Here is a 12,055-nt window from a genome sequence, read left to right on the forward strand (position 1 = left end):
CTGTCGTAGTTACAACTACAACTGAGGTCAAATTTTGCGAATACAGGGTGAACAATATGCCGTTTATGTGCGATGGTAATTGCATGTTGACCAAATCCAGCTTAACAAAAAACTGTGAGCAAGTACTCGAAGGTATCACACTGTTGCTGGGTTTCTCAATGCGTCAAGCAACTCTGCGTTTCAGATATTTTAGACTTTCACAGAAAAGGCAGCATTTTAAGTACAATGTGTCAAAAAGGTTTAACGATTCTGGCTTATTAACAGTGGAGCTGTTTAAGCTTTTCGTTTCCCCTCGTAGCGTTTGCAAAAAAATCTCCTAGCGAAGACGTCAATGCGCGTTGCCTAGCAACCACCTTCCACAGCTGCGCCTCGCTTCTCCTAGCTCCGGCAACGCTCCTCCGCCGCCACGCCAGCGATGACGTCACTGCGCGTTGCATAGCGCAGCTTGCAAATTGGCACCGCGTTGCAATGCCGACACCACTTTACAGCGCGATGCAATGCCGACACCGCGTTCCAACAGACCTGCTTCGTCACTACGGTCACCTAGAAATCACTTACCCAGCTTCACCCAGTGATGTCATTGCTTCGCGCCGCAATTCTTGCTTTGCTTAGTCATGACAACACTTTGTGAAGCTTGGCCATGACGTCACACTGATTATAAAGATCGTGTCGCCGCGACGGCAACACATACGACTCTGAGTAAATGTAACATGGGACGGCCGAATAACTACAGGACTCCCAAACAAGAAGCCGCTCAGCTGGGACATCATCGTGCCGCCAGCCGAGAACGAATACGGCGATTGCGTCCTAATCCGGAGTATCGCGCCTCCCAGCCTAAACTTAGCGAAACTTAACCGAGCCTAGTAAAACGTAGCCAAGTCCAGCAAAACTTAGCCGAACCTAGTGAAACTGGAAGCAGCTAGGGGATCACCAGCTCCGCTGTTTATCCATCCTTGCCCAACTTAGTGCAAGCTGCGCTAATTTTTTAGAAGCGTTAGGATTAATTATTCAACCCTGTTTTTTTTTCTTTCTTTTTTACTTTTTCATGCGTCATATATTGGGTTCGCCTGGTGTCCTCACTGAACTAAAGGAAGCAGCTTCTTTATGTTTTGTGACTCTGAGCTGCGCAAATTTTTTAGAAGCGTTAGGGTTAACTATTCAACCCTGTTTTTTTTTTCTTTTTACTTTTTCATGCGTCATATATTGGGTTGGCCTGGTGTCCTCACTGAACTAAACAAAGCAGCTTCTTTATGTTTTGTGACTCTGAGGACCAGGTAATGTTTGATGTGTATACAGGTAACGTTCAAAAGGAGGTGGTAATTGGGGCTTTCATAATAAATTACGTATGCAAGCACTCCAGAGTGTTATGAGCCTGTCTAACGAGGGGGGGAAGAATTGAGCCCATTGCCCTGACAGAACTATAAACACCACACACACCAAATGTAGCCAAAATCTGTGGTACGCTATGAAAACTCTCTATGCGAAGTTCAAGCGGTTCGATCAAACACAGTCTCCGTAATTTGTAAAAAAAAATCTTCGTAAAGTATTAGGGCGTCTGATATGGCAGCTATAGGCTATGTTTCCCATTGTGCCGAAATAGTTGTTGGTTACAACAGATTTATATTTCGTTAGAATGGGGAGAGGGGTCATGGTAATTAAGTGCGATGTGCGACAAAATTTTTACGTTCTGGGAGTAGTTATAAACGTTCCAAATAATTACTGAGCCCTCGTTTTCTCCCCCGATTTTCATGCATCGTAAGGCGTTCCTAGTTGGTTTCAGCGATGTCCTCGATGAACTGTAAGTAAGCGTAAGTAAACTTCTAAGACAGAAGAGTAATTATCATATCGCAGTATATTACACAAGCAAGCGATACGGAGCTTTATGAATGTATTTTCCTTAGAAACCCGAATTTCTACCGTTGCCCTGGGAGAACTCTGAATTCAAACGATATCAAATATAGCGAAAATTCGGTGGGAGGGAGGACATCATGAAATTTTCTGTTGAATTTGGATGTTGATGAATTACTGGCTTTTTAAAAATTTACAACAAAAAGTGCTCCAAAGCATTACATTGGGACAAGGTTTCAAACGGAACAGTCAAATAGAGGCAGCTTTTTAAAGCACGCGATATAAGTACAGGAAGCTGAAACATTTAGTGCAACTGTTCTAAAAAAAGAAAAACAGCTTCACTGGCAATATCTGCGGCCTTTCTTTTTTTACCATTGGTAGTAATTTATGTTGATTCTACTTCGTTCTGCATAACTTCTACGATAATACTGAACTAGCGATACATTTCTGGTGTAAACTCACACCAAGTAAAATTCTTTTTTAAATTAGTGAAATTGGCTGCAACAAATGTGCATTTTTATGTGCGCTGTGCGCTCCTGGACACTCATTGCCATTTGTCCCTGCATCGCATATACATTTTAGAGTGTCAAGAAATAAATGCTAATTCAAATAATTTTTCGGGCCTCCATGGTTCACCATGCGTGATTGAGAAATAGGTCAATGTCTGCTAAATATAAAAATGTGTGACAGATGCATATTCAGGCTTTTTTTTACTTCTTGTAATAGTTATTCGATATATATATATATATATATATATATATATATATTGTGAGGCGTCGACCGATGCGATGCCTTTATTTCCGAGCAGTCGCCTGAGTCAGAGACGAAGCACCGCACGAGACAAAAGATGATGATGAGCCGTATGTACAGATGACGACGACGATATGCACAAATAGCGCTCACACAAGATGATGAGTCATTTGTACAGATGACGACGACGATATGTGCAAAATGCGCTCACACCAACTCCCCCCCTTCAGGAAAGCGGTCAGCAAGACCGCAGGCTAGAAAGGGTAGGTACGGCGCATGTAGGGTTTCAGGCGAGATACGTGAACGATTTCCGTAGTGCGGCGGCAGCGGTCAGTAGCTCAGCTGACAGGAGTGACGCGGTAGTTCACGGCCGAAGTTCGTTGCAAAACGGTGTAGGGGCCGAGATATCTGTGGAGAAATCTTTCACAGAGCCCCGGTGCGCGAACAGATGTCCACAAAAGAACTTCGTCGCCTGGGCGGAACGAAGCAACGTGACACGTCACATCATAGCGAATTTTTCTTTTGTCCTGAATGGTAGCGGTGTTGACGCGGGCAATTTCATGGCAGCGGGCGATGCGAGCAGCAAATTCTTCAGGAAGAGACGCGGATGGAGCAGCAGGTGCTGAAAGGAGTGTAGTGTCCAAGACGAAAGACGGCGCACGACCGTACACAAGGAAGAAGGGACTGTAATTGGTTGTACGTTGGACGGCAGTATTGTACGCAAACGTCACGAAAGGTAGGATGGTGTCCCAGTTGGTGTGATCGGTTCGAACATACATTGACATCATGTCGGACAAAGTTCGATGAAAACGCTCGGTAAGGCCATTTGTTTGCGGATGGTACGATGATGTGGTCTTATGGGTGGTGTCAGAGGCCTGGAGGACTTCACGTAGGACATGCGATAGGAACGTCTTGTCACGGTCACTCAGGAGGACACGAGGTGCGCCGTGGCGCAAAACGATACTGTGCACGAAAAACTCGGCGACTTCGGAGGCAGTACCAGAGCGAAGAGCAGCTGTCTCAGCGTACCGCGTTAGATGATCCACTGCGGTAACGATCCAGCGGTGACCAGCGGGCGTGAGTGGGAGGGGTCCGTACAAGTCTATGCCCACAATTTCGAAGGGGGTGGACGGGCATGGTAGAGGCTGCAGAGGACCGGCTGGAAGGGATGTCGAGCGTTTTCTTTGTTGGCATGACGCGCACGATCCAACGTATTTGGCGACAGAGGTGGAAAGGCCCGGCCAGAAACAACGCGTTTTGATGCGGTCGTAGGTCTTATGAAAGCCCAAGTGGCCAGCCGTCGCGTCGTCGTGAAATGCTTCTAATAGTTGGAGTCGAAGTGAGCGAGGTATGACTGGTACCCTTCGGTTACTGGAAGGATGGTAGATTGATAGAAATAACGCTCCACCTTGAAGCTTAAAACGCCAAAATTGTCGTCTTAAGCGACTTTTGGGGGGTCGTGCCAAGCCAGTAAGTCGGTCGATCAGCGTACAGCAGTATGGTCAGTACGTTGGAATGAGACGAGGTCAGTAGACGGGAGAAAGTAAACTGAGGCAACTGACTGTCCCGGGCTACAGGGCGTGTGCTGAGACGTGTGGCTAGATGGTGACGTGCAGACCGAAGGTGAAGCATGGGCGTTTGGGGACAGCGGGCAGCGCGACAAAGCGTCGCCATCTTGATGTTGCTTGCCGGACCTATACGTGACAGTGAAGTCATATTCCTGTAAGCGCAGTACCCAACGGCCGAGGCGTCCAGACAAATTTTTCAGGGACGACAACCAACAGAGAGCATGATGGTCGGTCACAACTGTGAAATGGCGGCCGTAGAGATAGGGTCGAAATTTTTTATTGGCCACACGATGGCGAGACATTCCTGTTCTGTAATTGTGTTGTTGCGCTCAACCGAAGAAAGAGCACGACTTGCATAAGCCACGAATTGCTCTTCGGACTTCTGATCCCGCTGCAGCAGGAGAGCGCCAATTCCATGCCCACTGGCATCAGTGTGTAGAATAGTTGGGGCCGTTGCATTGAAATGACGGAGCACGGGCCCTGACGTGAGAACTCGTTTGAGGGTCTGGAAGGTGGCTTCACAGTCGTCCGACCACACAAAGGGCGCGTTCGAAGTCAGAAGTTTGTGTAGAGGAGCGGCGATGGTGGCGAAGTCACGGACAAAGCTGCGGAAGTAGGACGCCAGTCCTAGAAAGCTGCGGAGTTCTTTAAGTGCGGTTAGTGGCGGAAATTGCAGTACTGCAGCGATTTTATCGGGATCAGGCTGGATGCCATGCTTACTGACGACGTAGCCCAATACTTTAATGCTTCGGCTTGCAAAGCGACACTTTTCAGTATTGAGTTGGAGACCAGCTTTTGCTAGACACGCGATAACTTGGTCTAGACGTTGTAGGTGCTCGGAGAAACTCGACAAAAAGATGACAATGTCGTCCAAGTAACAAAGGCAGGTCGTCCATTTTAACCCACGGAGAACTGTATCTATCATACGTACAAACGTAGCTGATGCATTGCACAGTCCAAAAGGCATCACGTTAAATTGGAAAAGGCCATCAGGTGTAGCAAACGCAGTCTTTTCTTTATCTGGCTCATGCATGGGAATCTGCCAATATCCGGAGCGCAAGTCAAGGCTCGAGAAATACTCGGCACCTTGTAAGGTATCCAACGCATCGTCAATACGAGGCATTGGATAAACATCCTTACGGGTAATTTTGTTCAGCGCTTTATGATCGATGCAAAAGCGCACAGAACCATCCTTTTTTTAAACAAGCACAACAGGAGAAGAACAAGGGCTTGCTGAAGGCCTTATAATGTTGCGTGTCAGCATGCCGTTCACTTGTTCTTCTATAACTGTTCGCTCTGAAGGTGACACACGGTACGGGTGACGGCGAATGATGCGAGAGCCGTCTGTTTCAATTCGATGAGTAGTTACAGTGGTCTGACCCAGCCTCAAGAAGAAACGTCAAAACAAGCTTCATGCTTCATTAAAATGGTGAGGAGTGCATTTGTCTGGGCCGGATTGAGATCTGCACTCAAGGTGGCCTTAATAGCACTAGTGTGTCCTTGTGCGGGCGTACAATGCGCGGAAGATGAGGCAGGCGAAACACTGACGACACATACCGGCGCCGCGTAGGGGAGCTTGGCGACAGTAGACCCTTGCGGTAGTATTAGTGGCTCAGGAGTCGTATTAAAGGCTGTGAGGCTGGCATAGCCACTCGAGAACCGTTTCTGCCCCATATGTTAGCACCGGTAGAATGCAATGATCGTACACTTTTATTTTCAACGACAGTGGTAAGCTCCCAGTCAGGATTTGGCAATGCCTGTCCTATGCACTCCAACCCAATTTTATTCTTCTGTAAATATCTTTCTCGTGATCAGGGTCCCCTGTGGGTAATTGACCTAGATAAACGTACTCCTTTACAGACTCTAGAGGCGGACTGGCGATCCTGAATTTTTGTTTCCTTGCCAGGCTATTGAACATTGTGTTTGTCTTCTGCATATTAATATTCAACCCCACTCTTACACTTCCTCGGTTAAGGTCTTCAATCATTTGCTGTACTTCATCCCCGTTATTGCTGAATAAGACAATGTCATCTGCAAACCGAAGGTTACGAAGGTATTCACCGTTGATCTTCACTCCTAAACCTTCCCAGTCTAAGAACTTGAATACTTCATCTAAGCATGCAGTGAATAGCATTGGAGAGATTGTGTCTCCTTGCCTGACCCCTTTCTTGATAGGTATCTTTGTACTTTTCTTGTGAAGAACCATATTGCTGTGCAATCCTTGTACATATTTGCCAAGATATTCACGTATACCTCCTGTACTCCTTGATTACGCAATGCCTGTATGACTGCTGGTATCTCTACTGAATCAAACGCGTTTTCATAATCTATTAAAGCCATATAGAGAGGTTGATTGTACTGCGCAGATTTCTCTATTACCTTAATTATTACATGAGTATGATCATTCGTAGAATATCCCTTCCTTAATCCAGCCTGTTCTCTTGGGTGGCTGAAGTCAAGTGTTGCCCTGATTCTATTGGAAATTATCTTGGTGAATATTTTATACAACACTGAAAGCAAGCTAATGAGTCTATAATTCTTCAATTCTTTAACGTCTCCCTTCTTATGATTGAGTATAATGTTGGCGTGCTTCCAAATTTCTGGTACACTTGAAGTCGTGAGGCATTGCGTATAAAGGGCCGCAAGCTTTTCAAGCATGATATCTCCGCCATCTTTGATTAAATCGACTGTTATTCCATCTTCTCCAGCCGCTTTTCCCCTGGTCATGTCTTTAAAGGCTATTCTAGCTTCATCGCTGGTTCAAGAAGGAGCCTCTGTATCCTGTTTATCACTACTTCGAATGAAAGTATCTTGGCTCCTCTGGGCAATGTACCAGTCAGTATGGAATTCTTCCCCTGCTTTTACTATGTCATCGAAATGGCTGATGACATTACCCTGCTTATCTTTCAGTGCATACATTTTGTCTTGTCCTATGCCAAGTTTTCTTCTCACTGATTTCGTGCAGCGTCCATATTTTAGTGCTTCCTCAATCTTTTCCACGTTGTAATTTCGTATATCCCTTACTTTCACGAATTCGATCTGATCTATCCAGTTTGACACTTTCATGTTTTGCCATTTCTTTATTAGGTCCTTTGTTACTTGGGAGAGCTTACCTGCTGGTTGCCTTGGTGCCTTACCTCCCACTTCGATTGCTGCTTGTGAGAGCAGCCTAGTTACGATTTCATTCATCGGCACATTCTCATATATACAATTAAATAAAAACGAAAGTCACCTCTCTTTCTTTAGATCGTGCAAGAGTCACTCAGTCCTCAATGAACGAAAGCCAAATGAGTAATATACACGGTCTATGTTAAGTCGAATTATAATAAAAAAGGCATTTGCTCAGGTTTTCACCAGTAAACTGTATTAGTGATGCTGTAATCCAAAATAAGACGCCTGCTTTCGTCCCGCCCAATAAATTACGATTTGAAAGTGTTTTTACATAGCTATGTGCATTCTCATCAGAAGTTTTAGCCATTAACCGCTACATTGCTCTATTGCGTTGTATAATGCAAGCTTGCGCAGTTTCATTTATTAATTTGTATCGCGGCCACATTAAATTCGTGCAGCAAGGATGCTTGAACGGTTTTCTGAGTGTGGATGGAAGCAGCGATAAGCATGAGAAACAACATTTTCCGGCGAAGTCACTGTTTTCATTTGATCGAGGGGTAGCACGCGGGCTAATGCTTTTATTTCATATGCTTCGATGAATGGCTAGACCGGAAGAAACAAACTGTGCGCGCGAGCGGAACTGTAGTGGGCCGTGTTCACTTCATTCACGCCCTGCGTAGATACTTTCATGTTAGCGAAGCATTAAGCCCCATACACTCATAACGTCAATCTGAAATTACGAATTTCCTGCGCGCTTTCAGCTTTACGCACTCCACTATGAACGAAAATTTAGGGGAGCCAGAGGAATGTCAAGCCGCCGGCGCCGCTAAGCTGGGACCGCTGACGGCGGCGCCATCTATCTGCGCGCAGCAGAGCTACTGGGTGCGTCCGCACCTTGCCGAACATAATCTGGACACCTAAATCTTCTTACACCGGGCTCTTAAGGTACACCAGTCATCGCAGCACGGATTACATGACCTGCCCAGCTCCATTTTTACAGCGAAGCTGTCTATGGCTAGCTGGGGTTTTGTGGCATCCACGCGGAAAATACTATCATCATCAGCAATGGCTCGAGCATCGTTGTCTCATTCCCCAGCTGGCTCGTCGGCGCTCATCATTCAATCGTTGAATGTAATTTCTGTTCTGTCGTGTTAAAGGGGAGGCCGCGTTTACGGGGATATGACCCGTAAACGCGGGTCATATCCACGTCAAGGGGATATGAGCCATTTATTGTCTTACGTGACGGGCAGATTTAATAACAGACGTTATACGCGAATGTGTGCGTACGTATCGCCACGATGACCACCGATAAGGACAATAAATATGTCCGTACCTTTGTTAAAAAGTCTGTGACACCTCTGTGTTGTGCGCTAAACACCTTCGCTGGTCATCCACCTTCACAGAGTGGAATGGGTCAATAATTCATTTTTTTCTCCGAATGACAACTCGAATATCGGATATCCTCTTTTTCTGAATGACACACACCGCTCTCTTCCCATCTCTTTCAAGGCTCATCTGACACAATACGCCGACGCGATTTTGGCCTGCCGACTGTTGGCGAGTGTTTGCCGTCCTGTCAGCGCCCCTGACACACTGCACTGACCCCAACAGTTCTCCAGATGGATCGATGTCGGACGTGTCGGCAGAGCGTCGGCGGGAACAGACTCGCCGGCAGGGAGTCGGCTGATTTTCTTTTCGCACTACAACGACGCGACCATGCGGTAGTGCACAAGAATATGGGGTGGTGCGTTCAGGGAGGACTCGCGGCTGCCGAACTTGATGCCGAAAGCCACGAGATTGTGCCACCAAAGCATAGGCTATTGCATCTGCACCGCTTCCCATGCGCTACGGCGCTTTGCATGCATCACGCTTACTAATCTGCTTTTAAAGACGATAGTCTTTCTTGGGCTACCTAAACTCGAAAACGTAGCCTTTCTGTCTCTCTGTCACTCGATTCAACCGCCCGGCAAAAACCGATTCAACCGCCCGGCCAAAACCAACCAAGCTACTAGCACTGGTGGCACGGGGTCATACACGTCTACATTATACTGCGCAAAGAAAACCTCAAGCCTATTTGAGGCAAAATATATGTACATTACCGTGGTCCGCGGCATTCATTTAATTAGGAATACACATTGGACTGGTTTTTGGTTAGTAAATGAAAAATCAACGCGTTAGAAATGGTGTCGAAGAGACGCTACGCGTTAAAAACAAGCCGACTGAAACCGCGGCTCTGTAGCCGGCTTTAAGCCAGCAGTAATAAAAGGTCCGAACAGATGGCGCGAGAACAGGGCGAACGCGGGAAATTTCAAATGTATTCATCAAAACCTCCATTGCATCCATTATTGGTGGAGTGAAGGGGAGAAGAGCGTGAGGGGTGGAAGGGGAGGGAAAGAGAGGGTGTTACGTATCAGAGGCGGCAGAAGACTATCGTCTTTCGACGTGATTTGCAACGAAGCAAGCAGATATGCGGCCATTTTTAATCACTAGCACGTCAATGCTAACACGTCCCTGCTTCGACGGCATCTTGGCTGAGCCAGGATCCGTTAGAGAGCTTCTTGGAAATGCACAGAGAACTGTGGAATGCACATGCAATTCTTACAATTACGTGTCACACATGAAACAAATGTGTCAATGAAAACCTACTCCTTCGTATGCAAATGTCCCTCAAACAATACATGAATATTATGTAAAAAGATTGGCTACTTAATTTCTAAAGTCACAATATCAACAATATATTGAATATAGCAAAAGTAACTAACAACAAAATGAATATTTACCTAATTAGTTATTTAGGCAATATTAGTAATGCATACCAACAGTACAATTATTCTTAATCACTTAATTAAATAATAATTCTTTATTTATTAATCATAAGTTTTATTTACTTGAGGTATTTCAAAGTTGGATAAGTAAAGCTAATTCAATAATTCAGTAAATAATTAGACGCATTCGGCTGATTATATTGAGACACATTCAGCTCATTATATTGTCTACAAGTTATTCCTGCGCCCGATGTCCCCACTAAATTGATCGAGCTTGTTTCAAGGAAAGATGAGCATACTTTTTTTTAAATATTGTTTGATGTCTAGGTGAGTTAAAAGCCTGCAAAAGCTGTCCCAGTATTTGAAAACGGGCTGCAATGTAGGCCTTGCGTCATATGCACGTGCGGACCTCTTTCAAAACTGCAAAGCCATAGCTTTTCTGCGTGGTACGGCAGCATCATAACGGTAGTGCGTTTGAACAGGCGATGAATATATCAGCGTTTGAACGAGTGAGCAAAGACGAGGAGTGGAAAGTGGTGCGACCAAGGACTCTGAGCTCGTTACCACGCAGCCTACCTTGCAGCGTTAGAATAGGCAATAAAATAGACTTTACAATAGCCTCCATGACTGGTGTTCAATAGCCGCCATGACTCTACTGAATCAATGGCCTTTTCATAGGCTATGAAAGCCATACAACGAGGTAGATTGTGTACTCCGCAGATTTCTCAATTACCTGAATGATGATATGGACATAATCCATTGTATATTATCCCTTCCTGAAACTAGCCTGTTCCCTTGGTTGATTGAACTCGTGTTGCTTTGATTCTATTGGAAGTTATCTTCGTAAATATTTTAAACAATACTTAAGGTGGCGGTCCCACTCCGGCGGCACGCGCCCCCCGTTTTCAGTACTTTTGGAGCAACCGTGGCGGCTCGTCTATTTAAGATATAAAGTGGTGGTATATACCATAAAAAAGCTCCATCCTTGTAGATTCCAACTATATATAATAGAAAGTAATTGATTATTGTGGTTTAGAAATAAACGTTCAAGAACAAGCATGAGATACATGAGTTTTGCGAACTGTGTCTCAGTTGCGACCATATTTAGAAAAGACTACCGCACTTACTGCATTGCGGCTTCCTCTGTAGCTTTAGGACATATTTATCTAGTTCCTAGACGTAGCAAAATAATTTTGAATATTTACTTTTTGAATAATTTTCTTTTGAAAATTGCCAAATATCGCAATCTTCTGTTGTAAACAGCCCGGCAACTACATGCTCAAGGAAGATAAATTTTGGATAAAGTAGAGTTCAGGGAAGTTACCTTTAGGACACAAAATGTCATTAATGTACTTGTATTAGTTTTAAGCCTCAGCTTCGCAGCTTTAGTACCTTCCCGCAAAAATGGGCAAAAATTAAACCAGAATTCTAAATATTGCTTAATTTCGGCTGCATTATTAGAAAAACTAATAAAGTTACACGAATCAAATTTTGCGCCCTCAATGCAAATTCCTTGAACTCTACTTTATCCAAAATTTACCTTCCTTGAGCATGTAGTTGCCGGGCTGTTTACAACAGAAGATTGCGATATTTGGCAATTTTCAAAAGCAAGTTATCCAAAAAGTAAATATTCAAAATTATTTTCCTACGTCTAGGAACTATATAAATATGTCCTAAAGCTACAGAGCAAGCCGCAATGCAGTAAGTGCGGTAGTTTTTTCTAAATATGGACACAACGGAGACACAGTTCGCCAAACCCATGTATCTCATGCTTGTTCTTGAACGTTTATTTCTAAATCCCAATAATCAATTTTTTTATTATATATAGTTTGAATCTACAAGGATTGAGCTTTTTTATGGTATATACCAACACTTTATATCTTAACTAGAAGAGCCGCCACGGTTGCTCCAAAAGTACTGAAAACGGGGGGCGCGTGCCACCGGAGTGGGACCGCCACCTTAAAATAACTTAGTGAGTATCTAATTCTTCAATTCTGTAACGTCTTCCTTCCG

This window comes from Dermacentor silvarum, chromosome 9, assembly GCF_013339745.2.
Source record: "Dermacentor silvarum isolate Dsil-2018 chromosome 9, BIME_Dsil_1.4, whole genome shotgun sequence".
Classification (NCBI taxonomy): Eukaryota; Metazoa; Arthropoda; class Arachnida; order Ixodida; family Ixodidae; genus Dermacentor; species Dermacentor silvarum.